At 38.8% G+C, this 24,842-nt stretch overlaps 1 protein-coding gene across 2 annotated transcripts in view; it reads right to left on the bottom strand.

Moving 5' to 3' along the window:
* Window positions 1-24,842, bottom strand: part of SEMA6D (semaphorin 6D) — a 244,237-nt gene that overhangs the window by 119,251 nt on the left and 100,144 nt on the right. For both annotated transcript variants that reach the window (XM_048317346.1, XM_048317348.1), the window contains one exon: window positions 12,068-12,148. The gene's annotated coding sequence lies outside the window, so the exon portion shown is untranslated. The remainder of the gene's footprint in view (window positions 1-12,067; window positions 12,149-24,842) is intronic.

Raw genomic sequence — 24,842 nt, 5'->3', positions numbered from 1 at the left:
TTTGCTACAGAAATCTGTGTGATTAATACAAATTTTAAAAGGCTTAAAACAGCTCAGAGAGCTGTTATTTATACTCTTTTATATATACTCCAAAAGTTTAAGGTGGTCTCATCATCTTCCTTAAAATAATATGAAATGGAATCGTATTTTTTTTTGGAGAAGTCACTGTTAAGTCTTTTCTGTCATATCCAGGGCACAGGAATTTCTTAAACAACATCTTACTGGGATTACTCCTTGCCTGACCTTCCTCTGTGGCTGCATGGTGAGCTGACAGCTGCAGGGTCTGTTGGGTTTAGGTTCTGGTTATAAACACAGCAGGAACAGCAGCAGCCAAAGCGAGTAGTGGGGAAAATTAATGTTTTTGGGTGCTGCCAGAACAGAGTTCCTGTAAAACTCTTATGTAGCATCCACAGAGTAGTTCCTGTAAAACTTGTGGCATCCATACTGTGATTTTTGTGCTGTGCTGCCAAGCCAATTTTCAAGGAGCCATCAGCCTACCCAAAGAAAGGCAATGAACATCAGCACGCGGTGTTGCACCCTCCCACCAGGCTCTAAATGATACCTGAGATCGCACCTGGCCCTCCAGCCCTCCATGCTCCTCCTGATCAGACAGCTGTTAAGGAAGACAGGACCACTACCTAACACCTTATTCCAAACCCAGACCAGCAATGGCCTGCAGCTGACCCAGGAGAGCTGCAGGGCCTGAGCAGGTTGACTTTTTGGTCCGTGCTGCAAGTTTTTGTCCATGTTTGGGGCAGAGTGCTACAGACCCACGAGGGATGATGCTACTTTAGCACCAGTTGCCATGTTGTCTGCTCCTTTCCTAGACATGTTCCCTAGTGTGTGTGTCACTTTCACAGTCAAACGCCACTGGACACAGAGTTATGGCAGTGATTACTATGGAAAATAAGAAACACAAGGACAAATCATTTTAACTGAAGCGTCAGCAATGGAAAATGGCAGTCATCCTTAAATGTCACAGTGCCTCCCAGTTGGGCCTGGGCTGTGAAAGGGGGAAAGGACTCCAGAATTGCATAGATCCATTATCCTCAGTGGCTCAGGAGGACAAGCTCATTAGGAACTATGGCTTCATTAGGTAGTGAGAGCTGCCCTGTTGTCAGGTATGATCTATTCCTTATCTTGGATTGTGCCACAGATTTTCTCTCCCACATCCCAACCACAATTGACTACCACACCTCGCTGCTTTTGGTGATGGAGCGTAGATCTTGCTTTAAGAATTATAAGCTAGAGTTTCAGTAATACCACAGGAAAATCTGCTAAACATTACTCAGTATAACCCATGTGCAGCTATGCCCTTACTTCTCTCTGGTATGGGATCAGTTGCCAAATGGCTGCAAATAGCAGCAGCACCCATTATAGGGCTAATCTGTGCTCAGGGATTGCACCCACCTGAGTGCACAGTAGCAACAGAAACACTGAACCACACCTCTGGAATATATATTTACCCTTGAAGAGATGCAACATGTATTTACCATTGAAGAGATGCCCACATTTACAATGTAAATCGAATAGTAAAATGAAACCACAAAAACCAATTAAAAATACTATTTTAAAAAGTCACTGTTTTGGACATGCTGGAGGCTACAGGGAAAAAGGCAGGGCACTACTTTTTTCTATGGAAATCCTTTTTCCTTTAAAACTTGTTTTTTTAAAGGCTACATAAATCAGCATTTAATCTCTCATTTTGATATACAGTATTTACAAAGAATCGAAAGAGTCAGAAACAACAATATCTTAGAAAGTTCTATGTTATTTCTTAGGCTTCCAAAAGAAGTGCTCAAATATAATTGCTTAAAGTAAACTTCAAAAGACTCAATACACCAGCAGCTGCGGCAAATACATGGCTTTTTCTATTTTAATTATCTGTTTCTTCTAATAGGTTTTACAAGACTTATATATGAATAGAGATCAGAGGGAGAGACAGATTTTATATTTTACCTACACTATTCTGAAAATGGGGTAATAATTATAGAAATGGCTGAAGCTTGCATGGTGGTTTGTTTGTACAAGAGAAGAACTCCCCCATTGTTTCTCTTCCCTGAGTTCAATGATTAACTCCACTTAAAACCCAATCCTTGTGTGTCTGTTGACAAAAATCTCTGCAATATAAAAGATTTAATAGCAATACTTGGCATAAAATATTTTGGCAAAATGAACCAAATATCACATCAAACACAGTTGAAAGGCAAACCTCCCAGCCAACAGAGTGGTTTTATCAAACTCCAGATTCCAGTGCTCTTTTATTGTGGCAAACTCAAAATTACTTGTGTCTTATAGAATTTCTTTGGTCAAGGTGAAAGCACTTAAGATATTGTTATTTGTCTTCTTTGCAGAGATGTTGTACATATTCAATTATGGCAAGACTCTCTGCTTCCTTGCTCGAAACTCTAAAATATATTGCTGTCCTGTTTCACAAAATTTAAAGCTGTTGCGATGAATACACAACTTTCATTTGGAGTTAAAAAAAAAAAACCCCAAACCTTTCACACCTCATTTATTTAGAAGCTCTTTGCCTTATCACTGCTCTAGCTATTTAAAGCACTGCTTTGCTGTTTATCAAAGCCAACTTTCTTCTTTCGCCTTTACATTTTTAAAGAAAAAAAATTAAAAAGCAACCTTTCCACTGACATTATTCTCATAACACATACCAAATTGATTTGAAAACATTAGATTTGCCAAATTTCTCCTACGTGGTGAACTGGAATCTAAATATGGCTTCTTTATTTATGTAAGTAGAGGCTTATTTATTCAAGAGAAATTTTTGGAGGATTTTTGTAGTGAGTATAGTGAGAGCAGGTAAAATATTTGAATTTTTTTTTTGTTGTTGCTGTTGTTTTTTGGAACATCAATTTTCAGGTTAATTTTTGGACATATAATTGAACATAAAGTTAATTATCTGTTTACAAGGACTCCTTTGATGTGTGGTTCTCACTGGAGTGTGTGCCCAGCATCACCCCTGGGTGGGAGAGAGTTCCTGCACTGACCATCCTCAAGTGGCCTCCAGCAGTGGCCAGAGCTCTGGGCCGTTTCATGGAGGCTCCTCCATGCATGTCCACCAACGTGGCCAGAGGGAACCTGCAGGATTGGGGAATTCCCTCACTCAGAGGGAGCTTTTGGCCCCTGTTTGTTACAAGAGGTGGAAGTCCAGTTAGAAACGCATCCCATAAACTGGAAATAGGATCTCAGCAAAAATCTCCATTTTCACTTATTTTTAAATTCTCAAAACCTGCTGGGCTGTTACATGAGTCCTGCACATATTTTAAAGTTCGAAGGAAAATCCCTTTGGAATTTTTTATGTTGTGAAAATGGCTGATGTTGCGAGCCTTACATTCGCCTGGGTTATTTACCCCATGGCCAAAACTCCAACATCGTTGTGCCTGAGCCCTCCTGCAGCAAGGGCAGAGCCCCAAAGTGCTGTGATCAAACGCTGGGATCCTGACTGGGGCCAGGTGAACAGTCCCCACTGAAGCAAAGGGACACAAAATTGAGCCAGAGGTAATAGAAATTTTTAAGACTCCATGGATCCTGCAGAGAGCCCTGCACGAAGTCAAAGGCCTATCTTTCGGGAGTTAATTGAAAAAAGTCCAATTGTTTTTTAGCTGAGCTAACACCACAGAGGTAACGAATTCCACCAGCAAACACATCCGTGCTACCAGAGCACCAAAAGCACTGCACACCTCCCCTGAAATGCTATCTTGTCAACGAGCTGAAACTACATCTGCTCACTGCTCCCCTCCTTTCACACTCATTTCTATCCTGTGCTCTTGTACTGACTACGGGCACAAAGATCAGGTAATTCCTAACCAATTTCCCTCGTGCACACAGGAGCCCATCATCTCTCCCAGCTACAGGGTATCATGTACATATTGTCTCTTTTGTTCATTCCACCACAATTCACATAATTCTGTAGTTTAAAATTGCTCCTAATTAGTACACACTAATATAAAAATAAAAGAAAAAAAAAAATAACGTTATGAGTATGCAATTAAACTTAGAAAACAGACCAGAGGGCAAATGCTTAATCCTTTATAGACACACTGGTGTAAATGTGCAGTTGACTTCTGACATGGGTGGAATACCTCCAAATTTATACTGGCAGAAAGGAGACAATCTAGCCAGCAGTTCCTAAAATAAATAATTGAAATAATAGCTCTTGAAAATCATATCTGTGAAATAGATAAAAATATTAACACGTTGCAAGATCTCCAGACAAATCGGGCAGGATTACACTGCAGTTAGAAGTGATATTCTAACGAAAATATAGACATGAGTTTAGTTTAAATGGGACATAAGTCTCTCAAATATCAAACATTCTTTTCTCTGCAAGAAATATCTGTGTATTTTCAGTACCTGCACTGGTCTGTGCAATGTGACATCTATTTTTTGTACAGATGTGAAAAACTGGGATGATAGAATTGGTTCTGAAATTGTTTCCTACCAGAGGTGTCCTATTCCACTAAAAAGGATTCAGTTTCTACTTGAATTCTGTTTTAGGCTAAGTCTTGTTTCATTTTATTGTTTATGTTAAGGTGCAAACTTGCACTAATATGAGCTGGTATTTTCACAAGAGCTGTAATATTCTGCCCTTTAGTTATCATAAAATTCTGCATTCTGCACATGTCCTCAGTTAATGTGAATTATTTGTTAGCTGTTAGGTGGATTTATGCTTTTCATCTTAGCCTGAACTTCCCTCATGAGCATTCAGATAAATTATTTTGAAGGCATTCAGGAGCTAAGCATCCAATGGTATTATGTTAATAGTACACAGTATCTACATACATACATCAAATGACTGTGCTATAGTTTACCAAATATTTTGCTTTATTATATAAATATGAGTCTTAACGCCAGTGCATGAGTTCCTTTTTCTCCTCAGTGTTTAAGATTATTCTGAAGTCCCACTGATGCCCTAATTGAGGTTAAGCATGTGCCTAAGTGCTGCCTGAGATGGGTTCCTATTCCCCAACGTGCTGCTTGTCTCTGGCAGCTGATGGAAGATTGCCTTACTCTTTGCTCATTAATATAAATACAGCTCATCCTCTCTTTCCATGAGCTGTGTGCCACAAAATCACATTTATGATTGTGTTATTTATAGTCATGCACATTTTAGGAATATTCCACGCACCTATTTGTGCAATTATACCTAAAAATGTAGTAATTCACATTTCAAATATTTGGGGGGAAATAGAGATTTCTAACTTTAAAGTGCATTTCAGTGCACACAACAGGGGTAAATTAAGATTAAGCACTGAACTTCAATTCTGTGTTTCCTCTCTTTGAGCTTCATTGTGCCACCTTAATATTGGGTTAACATAGAACGTACATAGAATATTTGTTACGAGATTTGTGAATAAGTGATTCTCATCTCCTTTGTAAGGAAAATTGACTCCATTACAGGAGAGAAGAGACATCAAGCTAACATTACATGAAGTCATAATCCTCTATTGAGACACTGCACAATGACATTGTTAACATTAGTATGCAATATTTATTATAAATAAAAGAGGCTATTGAGGCTTTCAACCCATAATCAGCTCTGTGTGGATGACTTCACTGTAGGAACACAGTGGAGTTATAATGAGGATAAAAGATTTATTTATACCTAAACATGTTCTCATTAGTAATTCTGCACTAGCATGTAGCAGATACAATTGAAGGACCAGTAGGGTTTTTGTGTGGGGTTTTTTTTTTTTGTTTCTTTGGGGATTTTTTGTTTGTTTGTTTTAAATTACTACTTATTGTTTGCACTTTGACTATGAACAGTTAGTAAGAAAGAAAATAAAGAAACTAATTAATCACTTCATTGTACTGTACTATTAATTCTCATGAATGAAGAATGATCCATTTTTATGGAATGCAGTGTCATCCCATCAGTCCACAACATGGACATCCAGTGAGCTGTTAGCTCAGACCTTGGTAAAAAGGGGAACTGCTTTTGAAGAGATCCTACCTGCACGTCACATACAGTCACAAAGCACCAGTGTCATGTAAGATTTCTTATGGACCTGCCTTTATGTTATACTTCTTTCCAAACACCGTATTTTATATTTCTTTTAACAGAAAAGGACTAACCCTCACTTCATGGAAGGCACCCAAATAGTTGCCTACAGACCCTTCCAAGATCTCTCATGGAGTTTGGGCTGTCATCTTACAGTCTGTTTGGAGGAAATGAAACTCAGCTTAATTCCAAATCCTCTGCACTACCTGACTTTGTCTTACTAACAAAAATCTCTCCCTCCTCCCTGGGGCCTTGATTTACTTTCAGACTAGAGTTTCACATTTACTTTTGCCAGGTGAAACCTAAGAAAAATAAAGAAATGGTTCAAATATATGTGCATATTTCATGTTTGGAAACCATTAGTTTTGTTCAAAACCGAATCTTCTTTTGTGGTTGGTCTAATCCGTCATCTTTAATTACTTTTTGATGTTCTCGAACAGTTCTATTGGTAAAGTCTTTAAGATATTTGGGGATATTTCACTACTAATGGACTTACAGTACAAGCAGTGTCATGTTTATATATAATTTGGTGAATATTCTCTGTGTAACAAGAATCCACACCACAACCACTACTTAGCAGAATCACCAGGAATAAATGTTAAAGTAATGCATTTTTGATCTTAGAAGAATGAAGTTCTTCAGGTATTCATTTCTCATCTTGGGAATTACACTGACATGGTTCATCTCTTTCTCAAACTGTGTTTGATTACATGTAAGCTAACGGAAAAGAAAACCTTATTCATATTGAAAAACAAATCATTTAATTTAGAACCACTCAGCTCAGGAGAGAAAGTTCTTAACAACAATTACTGAGACATCTGAAGGATCCTACTCCACCTTTAGATGTTGATAAAAAAATTTTACTTTTTCTGTTAATTTCAGCAACAAAATCTCAAAGCTCTTTCTTGAAAAAGACTAACTCCTTGAGAAATACTCCTTCCTTAGCATTCTGTGGTCTTAGTCTTCCCCTTTTATTCTGTCTTTGTATAAAATTTTATTTATTCTACTGAAAGTGGGATTTTAAAGAAATAAAAAAAAGCTTGAATTTTTAAAACCAAGACATTATTCCTAGCCAGATCTGCTTAAAGGAACTAGCTGTAAAAACTTAACACAGCTGACATAAGTTTCTTTCATTTCATATGCTCTTTCTGTCACCATACTTATAAACCCACAGGCTCCATTTAAACAGATACAATGCTGACAGCAAATAAGTTCCTGTTACAATGTAATGGAACAAAAAATACAGAGATTGTATGAGTTTCATGCCATAAATACAATGTCCTGTTTAGATCTTACAACCCTAAGTTTTTTGCCTCAATCGTGTCAAAGTGCCTGAAGTGAACAGAAAGATGAGTTTCATAATTTAGATTAAATTCTTCCCATTAAAAAAAAGTAAATATTTGCATATACATAATATTATACAAGTGGACAGTGTAGATTTTCAGACTATCCCTTTAGGATACAGATTATGAGCTTCAGCACATGAAGTGAAATTTTTTAGAAGTATTTCCAAATATATAATTTCAATTATTTTGTGCCAATGATGCACAACACAACCAGGCTTGGAAGGTGGCCCTTACTAGCTCTGCTATCAGTCAAGCTCTTAACTCTTTAACCTACAAGGGCCCAGACGAGGTCCTACTAAATGCAGTTTCACCAGAAACCAGACCCACAAAGATCTTAAATTCACTTATTGAACTAAAATTATTTTCTTCTGATTCATGCATTTTTCAGGCATAAAAATAACCCAGTTTTGTTTCTTTAATGGGTTTTTCACAGTAATCTGGGTGGCTGATGCATCTGCAATCTGACAGAACAGATATCTCTTTTTGCAGAGTGTGTGTAAGTTTCCCCATCTATCTCAGAAAAAGTCTTACAAAGCTATTCAGAACTCAGCACACGTTCTTTCCTCTTCACAACTCATTTTCCTTTTTTTTTTTTGTGACAACCTAGGCAATAATTCACAGCTCACTGGGTCTCCTAAATAACCCCCTTTATATTTACATGGTAGGCATTCCCCCCATTACCCTGCGGGATTCAGCTGTATTGGCAGGCAGTCATTAGGAATTCTTAAGACCATGGAGGTTTCACATCCCCTTCTCTAGTGTCTTTGAAAACACCCTGTATGGTTACAATCTCAGCAAATATATAGAAAATCTCGACAATTTAACAATAACATAAAATGTGTCATTTTTTCATTTCTAAGTGGTTCCTTCTTTGGGTCCCATCCAGACTCACACATGAAGCCTTTATAGCTCAGAAGCATTTCTCCCAATGGAGGATTGTTATGTTTCTTTCTTTTGCTAGAAAAATGAGCAAATCACACCTGCTATTGATGAATGGTGAAAAGTCCTTTTAGGAAACACAGATGAATTAATATAAAGGTAGTAAGTGATAAGCATTATGAGAAAGAGGCTGAAATCTAACTCTCACAGAAGTGAGATTTGCACTAGAAGGTCATTTTTTTTCACCAGGACGACATGACCTGAGTACAACAGAAGAGCCAAATTCTCAGGGTTTATGGTCTGGTTCTGACTGAGGAAGCTCCCTGCAACTGACTTCCTCCACTGCCTATGGAAAATCACTAGAGGCACAGCTCTACAGCCTTGCCACTGACATCTCTCAGCTGGTCCCTCACTCCTTTCCTTCTCTAACACACGGATTCCAGGAATAACAACACCTCCTCAAATCCTTTAGTCAGTGCCAAGTTCTATTATGGAGGCTTGGAGGAATATAAAAGGAGAAAATAGAGAAGTTGGTTCATATTAGCAATACTGCTGCTCAGTTCTGGGAACTCCACTTGTTCTGAAGAAATCTCCAAACAAACCTGGAGTAGCACATTGCCAATCACACCCACAGCAGTTTGCATCCCATGAGCCTTGAACTGACACAAATGTTCAAAATTTGATCTATTGACTGCACGGATAAATATTTCAAATTAATATATCAAGAGGCTTACACCAGCAAAAACTCTCAAGGAAAGTGATTTCATTTTGAAGAAATAAAAAGAATACAACCACCCTTTTGTTTACAGTTGGACTATTCTCTTTTTAGCATTATCTGAAAGTTTAATTGGGGTATCTGTTTCTTTGATGAGAACCAGAGCCTGCATGATACAATGCCTTGTATGTGTCACATACAAAGTTATTAGATATGTCCAGATTTAAGGAGCGGATTCTGAGTAATTCTTAAAATTAGAGCCATTCACACTGATCCAGAAGCCGTGACAGAATATGAAAAGTATGCAGTGACAGTTAAATCTGCAATGTCACTGTTCTTGGTAGCACAATGAGTAAGTCTTAAAAAATTAGTATATCTTAAATCTTTAAGACCATAGCCACTTCAGTATTTGTTTCCCATGCTTACAAAGTCCAAATAACATGCTCTGAACAATTCACTACAACAATTGTAATGAAAGAATAGGGTCCAAACCCCCCCAAATCGTTTGGAATTTCCTTTAATCAAAGTGAGTAGTTCTTACATTTTTTCTTATGGAATCCTGTAGCTTCTGAAGATTTCTCTTTCACTTTTAAAATATCTGCAGAATTAAAATATCCGCAAAATATCCCTTTATCATTTTAAATGCATCGGTAATGCTTTTTAAAAAGCTGATTATTTGTTTAAAGTTCAAGTAATAGAAGTAATAAGACTCTATTGAAAGAAGGCCTGGGTGCAGCGTGGTATTTTTGGATGCTAATTGGTCATGTGTACCAGCCATTCACGAAACACACGCTAAAAACACTCAAAAGTGTTCAGAAATGCCTCTCTAAGTCATAAATCTTTTACAGGTAAAATTATGTGAGAGAAGGAATAGAAAAATCACATTCAACATCTGGAGTCAGATGAGTTTACTGAAGTAAAATTGCAAAATTAAATTCAGATGAACTTAATTAAAAAAGGGATCCAATTTAATATGGACATTCATCAACTTCTCATTGAAAATCTTTCTTGCCTCAAGAAAATAGAATAAAGTATGAACAGAAAACCCATATAACGGCTGAAATGAAGTGTGAAGGGATGGTCAAATAAAGAAATGCAGGAAGAAGGAACACTATTTTCCTCATTTTCACAGACATCCATATACACACTTTCCTTTAATTGCACAGAATATTGAGCAGTTCAGCAAGCGAGCTGGTCACCAGCATGCCCTGAAGGTCCTCACTCCTTCTGAGGCATATGCTACGTATTTACTGGGAACATGAATATGCAAGTTCCTCTTTCTCTCTCCCTGTATGTTTTTCTAGTTGGCCAAATTTTTCTCCTAGCTCCTAAAGGACTTTATCTAACCCTGTTATAGTTTTTAGTGCTTAAATGTCCATTATCTGAGTGGCTCCTGCTGAAGTGAATGGGAGTTTTGTCACAGGGCTGCACCTCAGATGACTTAAAATGGATTTCATTTGCCTCAGCTAAGAGACAACAAATGCAGCTCTCCTGTTTTCCTTTGCTAGGTCACTACTGTCTTGCTTTTTTTCAGGGGAAGAAGATCTAGTAGTTTAGTCCAGCCACTTCTGGCTTTCATAAATTCTGTCTGTCAGAAGAGCATTGACTTTCAACTCTCTAGGCCACAGTGCTTACAGATTTTAGTAATGTCAAACAACAATTTGAAAAGTTAAGAATAGTGTTGTTAGGATCATATTATTTGCTTACAAAACTGCCTTGATAATTTGTTGTTCTGCACACTGGTTATGTGATCAAGTAACATGATATGAATGCTGTATTCTTTTATTTCTAATAAAGAACATTGCTAGAACAGTATGCTCTGAGGGAGATACTGTCCTTTATTAGAAACACATTCCCACATTATAAAAGTCACCCAGCAATAACAAAATGTAATCTGTCTTGAGGATTCATGATAACACAGTATTATGCTCATTTTTTGTATGAATAGAGCATGACTGAATAGGAATGCTATTGTTGTTGAATACATCTTTAAACTGAAGCAGAGATTTTATTGAAGTATTTGGTTAATGATAATAAATTGCTAGAGGAACGTTTCCATGTCAGAAAAGTTCTTGCTTTTGCAGAGTAATCTAATTCAAAAAATATATACTTCAATAGCCTGTAACTGTAAGGACTTGGAAGTGCTGGTACTTGACATCTGTATCACAGTGATCTAAAAGCAGCACGGGCACGACTGGCCACGCTGAGTCCAAGGGCTGGCCAAGCCCTGCCTCCAGCAGTGGCCCCTAGAGCTGCTGAGAGCAGCAGTGGCACATGCAGTGGGGTGCCCTCCCATGCCTCCCCACACTTCCTACCTCCCCAGGGACCAAAACACTCCATGAGGTATATGGCATGACAGGGAGAATAATTCTGACCACAATATTATCACAAATAATATAATCTAAAATTAGGCCCTTCTTCCTGAAAAAGCTGAGCACTTAAGCACCAACATTGAGTTCCTGTTGAAGAATTATTCCACTCTACCCAGCTACCATGGAAGGTCTATTCCAAATGATGCAAAACTACAGCAGAATTCAGCTGCTGCCTCTTCCCTCTCTTTTACAAAAGCTGGGAAATCATCTCTGCAGCAGGACTTCTGTGCTTCAAGATGCAGATAGATTAAATCTCCCTACAATTTCTCCACAGCAGTATTTGAAAATCTGACTCAAGGTTTGATCAATCAGAGTAGTTACAACAAAGAGAGCATTAGAAGGGAAAAATAATTTGTAATTTTACAACTTATTGCTTTGTTTTCAGCAAGAAGAAGCCACTGGATTTCCTTTTGTGCATTTTACTTTCTCTTTGGAGTCTGCCCAATGGTTACATTCTCCAAAATGTACAATGTCAAACCTTCTGAGAGCAGTTACATTAGTAGAAAGGACAATAAAAAAGGCCTTTTGATTTTAGTCTGACAAAAATTGCTCAGAACTTGTGTCCTGAGCTCCTGAGCTCAATCTCTCATAGATCAATATTTGTTCTTATTATCTCTCTATCGTTGTATTGGTCAAGGAGAAGTGCTTCATCTTTCACACAGATTCAATTTTAGTGTAACATAACAGAAACCAGTAATATTCTAACGTGGTTTACTATGACATCTTTAGAACTTACCACTGAGACCAAATGTGAAGATCCTTAAATTGCTGGCATCAGTGTTCCCGTAAACTCTGGCACAGTTTCAGATGGGTTATCCTGCCAAAAGTCAGGGGAAAATATTCATCAGACAGATGATTATTTTTAATCACACTTACCCAGTACCCGTGAAAGCCTTACTTTATAAATGCCTACTGCAGGTTTAATGATAAGACCACTACAATAGCTCTGAATGCAACACACCTGCACATTGACTTTTCAAGTGCCTGTGAACCTGAATACTGATTCTCACAGGGTACTTGCTATGGAAAAACTGTCCTTTTATGAAAGCAATCCAACAGATTTTACCAGAAAAAAAGTAACAGTGTACTGCATTATAAGTTTTAATAAACTTCAATAGAAGAATGCCTCCTGGAAAAAAAGCAAACAAATAAAAATGCACACAGTTGGCCAACCCTAAATTAACGAAGCGTACAGCTCATACGCAGTTCATTTTCCTTTCAGATCAAAGGGGTTTTGAAGTTCAAATAAATTTGCCTCCTAATAGTTTTAGTACAGGACTATCTCTCTTAACATCTGAAAAATAACATTCAGAGTTGGCATTTAACAGCTTATTTGTACTGCAGCACTTCAGGAACAAGCAAACACGTAATTTCTACCATATGTAGAACATTTCTTTCATTAAAGTACTGCTATTTCTCGACAGAAAAATAGACTTAGAAAAACTCCAGCAAAAGGATTATTTTAAAAAAATACATGTATAACATAATTATTTTTGCATAAATTTGCATATGGCACAGTAAATACAAATATGTACATGTATGCATTTGTTTCATTAATGTTTGTATGGTTATTTTATACACTGTTTAAATTACTTCTGTTTAGGAGAACATGAAAACTATCTTGAAGTGAGAGCAAAGAAGAAATGGAATTGGTGACAAGAAATACATAAGCAGGTGGAGCAATGTTCTTGGGTCAGACCAGTTTTATGAACTTGTAGCACTCAAATCCAAGTTGTCTCTCTACAATGACAAAGCAAATTCCAAACAATAAAAAAAACTGTAAGGAGCCAACATCAAGCCCTAGTTGAATACAGAGGGTTTCCACGTCTCTCCTTCCCTCTTTGACTCAAGCTCCCAGAGAAAATATTACCATTTTCACTGTATAACAACAAATTCCTTAGAGTGAGATTTTCAAAGACATGTAGGGAACTGGGTGTCTAATTCCCCCAAGCAGTTTTGAAAAGTGCATGATAAATATACTATATAGCTCCTTATACATCAAACAATATCCCAGTGCACTTCACATTAATCTTTAATCTAGACACTTTAATCTTCAGATCTTCATACAATAATCTTCAATGAAAGGTTCTTTCAGGGAGTTTACAGTATATTTAACACAATTTAAAAGCTACAAGTGCATTGCCCTAGCTGCTAATATCCAGAAAATGTTTTATAAATTAGATCAACCACAACCTGGCCAAGGTTTCTGTATTTTTAATATCATTGGAGGGAGATTACAACAAAAGGGTGCTGGAGGGAATGACTTAGGTGGTTAAGCACCCCAGAACCGTAGCTGCTGATCCCAGAGCTTATTCAGCGTTTCACTTTTTCCAAGGTAAGGACTTGCATCTCTCCATAGGTAAGAAAACAGCATATGTTACAGTGTATACTACTCTGTTCTGGCAGCTCTCTCTGTGCACATCTGGACATGGACATAGTTTCCATATCTGTATTTTTGCCAAAAATATTAACTGCTAGAATAGTGTGCCAGGCCCATTCTGCAGAGATATAGCCATGACTTCAACTGCTCCTGGCCTTTAACTGTTCCCTTCACTGCTGTTTACCACAGCTCCTCCGAGTTCTACTCACGAGCAGGACTCCACAACATCGGCCCTCGCTAAGTGCACAGTGGAAACACTCCTCAGGATTTGTACAGTGGATTGAGGACAAAAGGCAGTAGGTCAGTATGAAGTAAGAGGGAAAAAAAAATAGAAGATAACCATTATGACAAGCAGTACTTTCTGCAGGGAACCTGGTAAAAACACATTTTGAGGAGAGATTTGAAGAAGCAGCTTTGCAGAAGCACCTGAAGTGTTCCAAAGAAGGCACAAAGGTTCTGCCTTGAAAACAAGAGTAGAGGAGGAAATCAACACAGGGTGGAGAAAGGAAAAATGAGCTGCTGAAAAGAGAAAAGGGAGCATCACCTGAGAAAAATGGCCAGTAAACAATATGGCCAAAAACAACAAAAAAAGGAAGAAACTAAGAAAAGTACTTTTCTAACATCATTATTTTGAGTTAGGTAAGGTAATCTTGGGTAAAGTAATTGGGTAAGGTAATCTTTGGCTTCCCTGTAACGTCCTACAACTGGAGATGTGAGAAGGCAAATTCACCAAGGAGCACAGGGAGGAAAGGGTAGCACTAAGGAAGCCAAAAGAGGAGAGCACTGCAGTATGATTATTGAAGTTAAAACAGCTGATTGATTCACAGGGTCAAAGGTGGAGTCCCCAGTCTGATTAGACTGGAGAAAGTTACAACAGAGTGCTTTGAGCAGTTCCCATTGACTACAAGGAGTGGGAAGTAGATGGAAATGACTGTAGCGTGCTCCATGCATTCAGGGATGAGAGCCTCTTAGAAGGACAGGTTGGATAAACCCTGGGATGTTTTCAGTAAGTGAAAGGCTAAGGCAAGCTTGAAAATTTGTAAGAAAAGAGAAAGAAGAGAGTGACAGAGTGGAGGAAAAAAGGGATCAGATGGGGAAATGCATAAGGAGGGTGAGCAGAGGACAGCAGTTGGCAAACTTTGTAACTTGTGACAGGCTAGAGGACTGTTTCAGAAACAGAGCAGCCAGTGAAGGGAGCAGTTATGAAGATCATATGTTTATCATTTCTCACTGGGAAGAAATTGCCAAGATCCTTCTCAGAAAAAGAAACTGTGGTGGGAGAAGAGGCTTTGAGGAATGAGTCAAAGGTGGTGAAGAGGAGATTAGTACTGTGGTGAAGATTTCAATTACAGTAGGTAGGCAACTGATAGAATTGAGAAAAAAGAGTGTCTGTGCTATGGAGTGAGTCAGCCTGGTCACAAGGTTCCTCTGCTAGAAATACCCAGTTGCACAAAGCAACAAGCAGAGAAAATATCTATAGGAACAGTGGTCTTGGCGGCTTTGAGAGATTCAGAGAGAAGGCAGAAGCTGAACTCAATCAATTCAAGAACATCACTTGCTTTTGTACAAGGAGACCAAGGGAAGAGAGACAATAAAGATGTTGCTGGGCATTTTCCACCCTTGCTAGACCAAGTTGTAAGTGGGTCTTTATGGAAAACTCGTGTGTGTCTCTCACAGGTGAACAGAACTTGACAAGTGGATGAATTTAATACACCATGAAGTTCCAGCACTTCAAAAATGATTGCAGGTCCACAAAAGGTCTCTGAATACCGGGTTTATATTCAGACATGACACCTGAACCGGCTGAAAAATATGGGCATATTTGTTCCACTATGCTTTTTATCTCAGAAAAATACTATGATTTGTACTTTGAGGAAAAACATATGAAATATTTCATATTCATGGGACATATTTCAGTGTGAGGACATGAAGAGTTGGTGATTTGGGTTCAAATTTCCATTTTTTTTCATGGTCAAGTCTATTCTAAGGCTAGAAAGACGCATATCACATTTCTGGCAATGCAGATGGCTTTCAGCACAGAGTTTTGATCAGAGGCAGCAGCGAGCCCCTCAAAATATTGTCAGAAAAATGGCTGATACAATGGCTGAGAAAGCTATTTCTATATTTCCATGATTTCTATAAGGCAAATTCATAATCCTGGGAAGCAAAGAGAACTTGGGGATTATAGGGGCACTTATGGTCCAGAAAGCTTAGTGAAAGTAAACTACTGCAAGCACATTTAAAGGGAAACAATCAGCTGAGAGGACACAATTAATGATTCCCTAAAAATGAAATTTATATTGCAAATCACAAGGATCTGTGATGGTAGTCATGACTCCAGCTTGCTGAGTAGTGTGTCACAGATGGTATCAAGTACAACAAAGAGAAAGTCCTTAGCAAGAGGAACATTAATCTCAAGAAAACACTGACACTTTCAAAACACTTTCAAAAATTTATAGATTAGAAAGAGAAACTAATGTTTGAACTGGTAATACCCTAGAAGTTCTCTAGGAACCCAGTGCTTAATTTTACACCTTAACTTCACTGAATAGATTATCATAAAATACTCATTAATTTATGCATCATTAGATTAGTCTGTACAAACTATTTTTGTGACACGACAGAAGAAATCCAGTAGCACCAAATACAATTTAGAATGAGATTTCTCACCATTTTTCCCTCTCCTTCATGAATTTACTCTTTTTCTATTTCCATGTAAATGCACTGAATTTAACAGAATTTTCCAAAATAGTAACAATAAATTTTTATTGCTTTAGATGTATATGCATACATCAAAATGCTGCATCTAGGCACCTTGAATAAAAATTGGTGTTCATGCTTCACTACGAAGAAATGCAACTCAGTGTAGCAACATCTGCTAGTACATCTAACAGTGGAGTAAAACACTGGAAAACCACTACTGGTGTTATTTCCTCAAAATAATGTAAATCCAATGTCGAATTGGTTATGTAACTCAGCTGTCACAATGTTTCCTACAGTACAGAAAAGCTGCATTTTAATGTTTTATGAGGGAAGGAGAGGAGGTGTGAGGAGATGTGAGTTCTGTTTAACACTAAACTGCTTTTAATGCTGTGAAATATGTGGAAGCAAGGTTAATTGAAAACCTGAAGTAATATAAAAATAGGTTCAGCCTTTAACAGAAATACATATGGTGTATAAAGCTCCACTGAGCCCAGGTGGATAAGTGAACATTTTTAATGCACATTAGTTGGAGAAACGAAGAAGTAGAAGCAGATAATAAGTATTACTAAACAGGCATATTCTGAAGGTCTGGAAGAAAGATAGAAAACCACTACCATGGAAACATTTTATAGATTATTTCTCCTTCCCACCCAGAGAGTACTGAGTCCCCCACTTCTCTTTAGTTACTGGCTATGGTTATCATTGCCCCAGGGAAAAGGGGGTGGCCTTCAGAGACAGACTTGAAGCAGAATATCTGGACTCCCCCATAAAGACACAACATGAGTGAGGTACAGGATTTCACACAGCAGCTCCTTTCTGCCTCAGCACTCTCACACCCTGCAGGAGAGAAGCCCAGGACCACAGAACAGAGGAACATGCAGGTCTGCCTCTGTCCTGCAAGGATAGTTCTCTCTCCTTGGGCAAGCTTTTATTAGGCTGGAGTTATTCACGATCCCCAAGAAAGTGTAGGAATCACAGTCTAAATATGCATTTACAGCATGATGTATCCCATTCATTCTTAAAAACCATTTAATTATAAGCATATATATCTCTCTGTCTCCATAAAGAGATATATAAATGTTTTTTCATTGCCACACAAAATGATTCCTGCATTTGGTTCATCTACTACAGACACATGTGGTAAATGCCCGTGTTCTCCGTTACGCTGTCCCAGGCAGCATCAAGCAGCTGATACCCCAGGCCAGGCACACCTGAACCTATTGGAAGCTGTATTCTTTTCCATTCAAATATTAGTAATCTCTTCCAAAATTTAACTGTCCCCAGTTCTCCAAAAATCTGCCCTTTCTAACATAACTCAGCTTGTTTCACTGTTATTGCTACCTGGTCTCTGTTCCAAAAGGATGCAAGCTTCCTACCTTCTCACTACCAAATGTACACATTTAATGTGACTCCCAGGCCAATCAGTCAGAATGATAGAACTACACTAAAATATTGAGGCAGAGAAACTTCTTTACAAAGGAAAATTCCTGAAAAGGTACTTTTTATCAAGAAGTGCAAACCCCCAAATAATAATGACACATACCAGATTAAAGAAGGGCTATTACTTATTTTGTAGAAGTGATATGCTACAATTTACCATTTAAAATAATAGCTAATTGAGAAACTTTTCTTTTATCATGTCTGATTTAAGATGTCTTTAACATATTATAGCAATATTATGCTTTCCTATGTTTGAGAGTAACGGACAAAAACACCACTCCCACATTTGAAGACCATGCCTTAAGTACAATAATATATTAAAGTCTGAATGCACAGGAAGACATATTTGAAAAGCAATGCTTGTATTTCATTAGCTGCACCCCAACCAACTTAATTGCATGTGTAGAACACACTCATTTAAATGCAACTGCATGTGTGACATAGCTTTAAAAACTCTGGCTTAAATTAACAATAATTTTTTGTACTTTCATTTTTCTTGCCACTGATTTACAAAGGACTATCAAACCCCTTTGGTTTCATAGTTTAATAGCAGCATGTTTTGCTGTTAACAGGATCTGAAATACGTATTCAGGCAAGGATTCAGCACTTTCCAAACCCCAGTTTGTGAGCTAGAAAACGTCTAAACTGAAACCATTTCTCCCTCTTTACAAGGCAGTCAGCTCACATAACCAGATGTTGATAATCACACTGAATTATAACTCAGAAGTTATTAGGTTAACAGTTCAAGAAGAAACACCCACAATCAAAGCAGCGAATTCAAGCTTGTTTTTATCTAGTGATTTGCTACAAAAAGGGTGTACTACCAGCTACACCACTTGGTGTTGCAGACCTGTCTGTCGCTCATTTTTGAGGCAGCCTTTTGCTTTTTTAAGACAGGAGCCCAAACCAATGAAGCCAATGGAGAAGGGTATCTGCTCCAAGAAGGATATGCCCACATCTCCATGAACCTTCCACAGAAACGCTCAGTCCCACAGACTCAGTATAGCAGTTCCTTGCTGTAGGCCCAATTTTTTCTCCAAATCTACCCTTCCAAACCTGGCTCTAGACATAAAGACGTGTGTTTTTGGCACAAAGACATATTGGTGTGAATAAGTGTTTAAGACATCACTTTCATTCTTAATAAAAATAAAACTCTACAGCTTGAAAGTGAAACAGTACGTCAACAAACACTTATTTTTCATCTTACATCTGCATGCATAGTGACTTCAAAGGCATATTTAGGTACTTCATCAGTTTCAGAGATTCCCTTTGAAAATGCATTTCAATGAATGTTACCCTTTTCTACAGAGATTTGGCTAAACATTTTTGTTACAGCAATTTGTTTAGCACGGTAATGCAATCAGTGTCCCAGGAGGCTCATCCTTCACAAGATGCCTACCTGCAGTTCTACCTGCAAAGTTATATTATGGCATCTTCACAGCTAACAAAGTACAGAAACTGTAACGCATAAAGCAGCACAATCGGCTGCCAGAGGCTGTCTAAAGAAACAACCAAAAAAACCCAACCAAAAATCCCCCCCTGCCCCAATTTTCAATAGAAATATTCATGCTATGACAGTGCTTCATTTCAGGAAGCAGTGGGCATAAGCTGTATTGCTCATTCACTTGCAACAAACAGCGAGGAGATTCCATGAGCAGTTTCTATTTCCTGGAGAAAGCAAAGAGCATTACTGCTTTTCAGAGGAAAGGTGAAACAGTAGTGATCAAGCTGTGAACTGAATAAATATAAAGACTATCAAGTGATTTACTATTCTTACTGCAGCCAGCTAGCAACAAAGTCAATCTCTTTTGCTGAGGCAGTGATTAGTGACTGCAGTTGACCTGTGGTACCTACTGCTTTCAATCCAATGGTTTGCACATTACATTAAAGGCCGAACTTACAGAACAATATATTTATTCCTCTTGAAACCCTTCCAGATTTTTTCAAAGATCTTATTTTTACAAAGTACTTAAGTAAAGGACTACATATAATTAAATAATAACTGAAAATAATTACCAGCAAAATCATAATATGGGTCACATTTGCATGTGTTTACATATAGATGGCTGATAAAGAACCATGAGTCTAAATCAGAATCTTGCTAAAGTGGACTTATAAGCAGGTTTTATTCTTTTTTTTTTCCAGTATCCTTGAAATAATTTGGATATTAGACACCTATTCTTTTTAATAGCCAGGCATTTACTTCCATTTTGTAGCTATCACATGAAGCTCTTTTTATGCTCTTTTTACAGTTCAGCTCTTCTACTGAGAGATAACTGACAGGTCTTAGAGGAAGCAGGAATCTACAGGCTTCACATTTACTATCACATCAGTTCAGTTCTGGGGCTGATTAACATCATTATGTTACACCTTGTGGCGTCCCATATGTGACAGGTGCCTTCTGAGCACCATTAAAGGTATCATCCCTTAAATTAACTGTGTCAGGAACAGATAAAAAAAGCAACAGATAGACACTGGCAAGGCAGGAGGAAAACAGACACATGCCATGATCAGATTAGCAGTGGATATTTTCCCCTGTAAGAAAACTTCAACGGTACTGATATTGCATTTTTACACGTATAGTTTCTAGAATCTTTTTCTCCATGTACAAATATGAAGATGTATTTACACTGCCAAATAAAATCACAACAGTTTTTGAGTAAGAATCAAGTGTCTTTATCAATCCCTTTATGAAAATAAACCATTGGGAGTCTGGGATATCTCGCAGAACACCTTGGCTCTCCACCATTTTTGCTGATGGATGAAGGCACTGCAGTGGGATTCAAACTCCTTCAGGAGAAGCTCATACTGAAGATAAGGGACCAAAACTTAAGTGTACAAGGTTAACCTGTCATCCTAATCATCTCAGTATGAAGATGCTACACTGAAATCATTAACAAAATGTTCAGTCTCTTAAATCTTTATGCACAGCAGGCAAATACAAGTTTTAGTTCAACAATTTCAAACATGTTTGTACATTGTTGCGGCTTCAAGAGTGCTGAAAGCTATTTACTTATGTAAATCTTGAGATCTGCTACACAAAGAAACAGATGCATGTGACATTTGCAAGGCAGTGAAAATGAAGTGTCACATGTTGGCCTGGGAAACAAAGCTCGGGGGGAAAAGAAGGTGTGCCATATTACACCCAGCCCTCAACCCTGAAGGGCTGAAGGACAAACTGAAAAGGAAATCTTGGCAGCTACAGCAAATCACAAAGTGAGAACAGCAGTATGATTTTGGACAAACCTCACAACTATATTTGTCACCAGAGTACTTTCTGCACAGGGACAGTCTCACATATATTTAAAAATTAGATTTTTTTTTTCACCTTTAAGATAAGGAATCAATAAATTATTAAGAAATCCTAACTCATCAAGAATCACAAAAGAGAACCAGAGAAATGTTTTGAGGACTGGAGAGAAGATCTTTAGGTCTCCAGTATTCCAAGAGCTGTATCTGTTACCTATATGCAAAAGAAGATTGGTGACCATAACTGAGAAAATACTTGTTACAAAGAGGTTCTTTAATACCAAGAAGAAAGGGATAATAAGATCTAGCTGCTAGAGGCAGAAACAAAGCAAATTAGAGTTACAAATACAGCTCCCTTTTTCTTAAATTAACCATTAGAAACTGTAAGGAGGAGCGGTGCATTCACCAGTAAATTGGATTGGGTATGGCTTAGCACTTGTTTCAGTTAAAGAAACCTATTAAAACTCATGTTGCTGTAGCCAGGTGGAATGCCATGATTTATGACATACAAGGAGATCAGATCAAGCCTTTAATGAAACTGCTACAAGCTGCAGGCTGTGGATCCATGGGTCTCAGGATTTTGCCTTTACTACATGACAAGTGCACGTGAACCTGTTAATGCTGGAAGTGGTATTGCCTGGTACATTTTCCACATACATTTAATAAAAACATCTGTGCAGGAAATGCTTCCCAAAGGACATACTCAGAACTTGTTTCAGGGGGCATAAGCTGTTACTCAGGCTTTGACCATTAATATATATGATTCCATTATCCTTTCTCATTAAGTAGCACTAGAAGCTCTTTTTGCTAATGCCAATAATACATGGCAGACGGGACAACCCTATCAGGTCCTTTTGGGAGGAGAGAAGCTCTTTGCTGATTAGTTTAAGTATCCTTTGAGGGACATTAGTAATCTAATTCTACCATTTTAAATAGAGGAACAGGAAAAGGCTCACATTACTGAAATAAAAGGTATTTCTAGCATCTACTAAGTTCTAACTAATTATCTTATTACTCCTCTTCTTTTTTGAAAATTAACATTATTTTAAAAGAGTAACATGTTCAAATGAAGGTGATAATTTTTTCTGCCCATTAATTTCACTAAAATATGTAAAGACATACTTAGTAAATCAGCTTTTTTATGTGATTCAAAGTTCTATACTGAAAATTTTAATCAAGTTTATCTATCAAGAAAACAAATTAAGATATTTGAGATGCTTGCATGAATGGTACATGTAAGTACTTCTTCAAGATTTCTCTCTAATCCTTACAATTTTTCCATGCAAATCAACAGGAAGCACAGGCAGACTAGGCATTCACCCCTTACATGGATCAAAATTAATATTTAATATCTACAACACAGAAACTCTAATACTGATGTGAAATTGGGGCTTAATTGAGGAAGATCTGCTGATCTAACTAGCTGTCCTATCCCTAGGGAGCTGTTAGAAGGCTGTAAGTGACAACATCGTAATAATCTTCAACATATTTATTAATTAGCTATGGAGTTATGTTATTGAGTCATCAGGAAGTTGCATTTCATGTAAATAGCAACACTATTAACTCTTTTCTAATGCAATAGCCATGCCCATAGGTTGCTGCTTTCACTCCTCCATTTCTGACCATATTGCTTCCCTAAACAAACTGTGTGATCCGAAAAGAATCAAAGAAGTTTGGCATCATCTGTGAAGTTGTTATTCCTCCAGGGTTAAGTTCAGCTCTGTGAAGAAGGGTCTCAAATTCCACTTGGGTGTCGCACAAGAGAAAATTTCATCCTTGTGATTAAAGTCACCTCTGAGTTTCTGCAATGGGGTATTGCACTGGAGGGTGACAAACGCACTCAGTTGGACCAAGAAGGGCAGAGGGCTGGAGAAAACCACTATCACATCTCACAAGCCTCCCTCAGTACCCATTCACAAAGATATGTTGCTGGAGCACATAAGTGTGGCTCGTCAGATGCAAAAGCTTTTGCTTGTATCTCTAGGAGTCCCTGCCTCCATTTCGAGCCACCAGCCAAAGGCGAGCTCTGCCTTTAGCACTTGTCTGACAGTGCTGTGCCCACACACTCTGCGCTCCGAGCTCTCACAGAGCAGCCCCACACCCAAACGCAGCAACTCCGCCACGGCCTGCAGCCCCTGGGACAGAACCCCTGCTCTGCACACACCGCCCCCCGCCCCAGCCTGGCGACAGCTCCTCACTGCTCCCTCACCCCAGGGCTGCTCTGTAGCACAAGGCTTTCCCACCTGCACTCGTTTTCTTCTTGTACTGCTTTGCATGAAGTCATAAACCCCAAACACTCTTTGTGCTGCGAGCAGAAACCATGGATGTATTTTGATGCAACCTCAGAGCATCTTAGAGCCCTGTGTCAAGGTAGCTGTGTTGGGTGACCCCGGCTGGCCACCAGTCACCCAATGCCACTCCCTCACTCCCCTCCTCAACAGAGCAGTGGGGGGGAATGAGACTGAAAAGCTCATGGTATGAGATAAAGCCAGGGAGATCACTCACCAATTGCCATCAAAGGCACAACAGGCTCAGTGGGGGGAAAATTAATTTATTGCTAATTAGAAGGGTTTGATGGTGAGAAACAAAGACTAAAATACCTTTCTCACACAGTTAACAGCTGTCAGGGCTGTTCCACACGCTTTTTCCCTCATGCCCACCGCCTGTGGGGCTCTGCTTGCTCTTACACGCGTTCCACAGAGGCTCCAGCAGCTTCTCTGAGGGGCTCGGCCGTGCCCCACGGCGGACACTGGCTGGGGCAGCCCCACACTCCCCTCACGGGGGTCCCTGCACCCTCACCCGGCCCCTCACCCCCTGCACCCACTGCAGGGAAAAAATTGCAATTTCTGAGGTGACCCAAACCACAGGAGACCTGTGCCTCAGCTAACACAGATGCAGCTACACAAGAACCCCCACCTCAGACCATTGTGCTCTTTTCCCTGCATGAAGAGAAGCTTTCCTGTGACAAGCCCTCAAGCTACATGCATGCCGTCAATAACTCTTGCAGAAATTACAAGTTATTATACATAAATTGGGCCCTAATTCTGGAGTAAGTATCCACACATATTCTAGTGCTGTTATTTTGAAATGTATAACGGTATAAAGGTTAATTTGAAAGGAGCACCTCTCCACCAAACCTAGCAACAGCTTTAGAGGCTTCGCCACCTCTTAAGCCCTTGCAGGTGAGGCAGCCTCACCATGTTGGAGGCACTGAGGTGAACAAGCTCCTGGTGAGTGATGCTGCTGCCCCTTGTTCTGCACACTGTGGTTCTGTCAGCAAATACAGAAACTGCACCCATTTAAAGAAGAAAAATAATGTACAGCTACATTATAGCACTCTCCATCTTTTTTTTTTTTTTGTCAGTGATAGCTGTCAAAAACAGTTCACTTGTAAGTACAACAGGACTTGTAAGTACAACATCCTGGTGTTCTGGATGTCCTCAGGACAGCTGTGACAGTCGTCAGACAGGAAGGGTGCACAATTCTGCAGAAGCATCACCAGTTCCTGGGTCAGTATAGGAACTTGTTGGTCTGGGACTTGTAACCCTGGCACCAGACACACAACTAAGACAGAAGAGCAGCCTGAAATCCGGTTTTGGAGGAGGGAATATGTCTGCCAGCATTGTGATTTCTGCAAGATAACATGTGGAATGTAATTACAATGATAAATGAATTTTTAAAGAGTCTATGCTATCTCTAGAATTTGTGCCAGGCGTGGTTCCTGCTTCAGAGCAGGAGC

Source organism: Corvus hawaiiensis, chromosome 13, assembly GCF_020740725.1.
Source record: "Corvus hawaiiensis isolate bCorHaw1 chromosome 13, bCorHaw1.pri.cur, whole genome shotgun sequence".
In the NCBI taxonomy this organism is placed as follows: domain Eukaryota; kingdom Metazoa; phylum Chordata; class Aves; order Passeriformes; family Corvidae; genus Corvus; species Corvus hawaiiensis.
The sequence above is the reverse complement of the archived record's forward strand: the minus strand, read 5'-3'. Positions and strand labels throughout refer to the sequence as shown.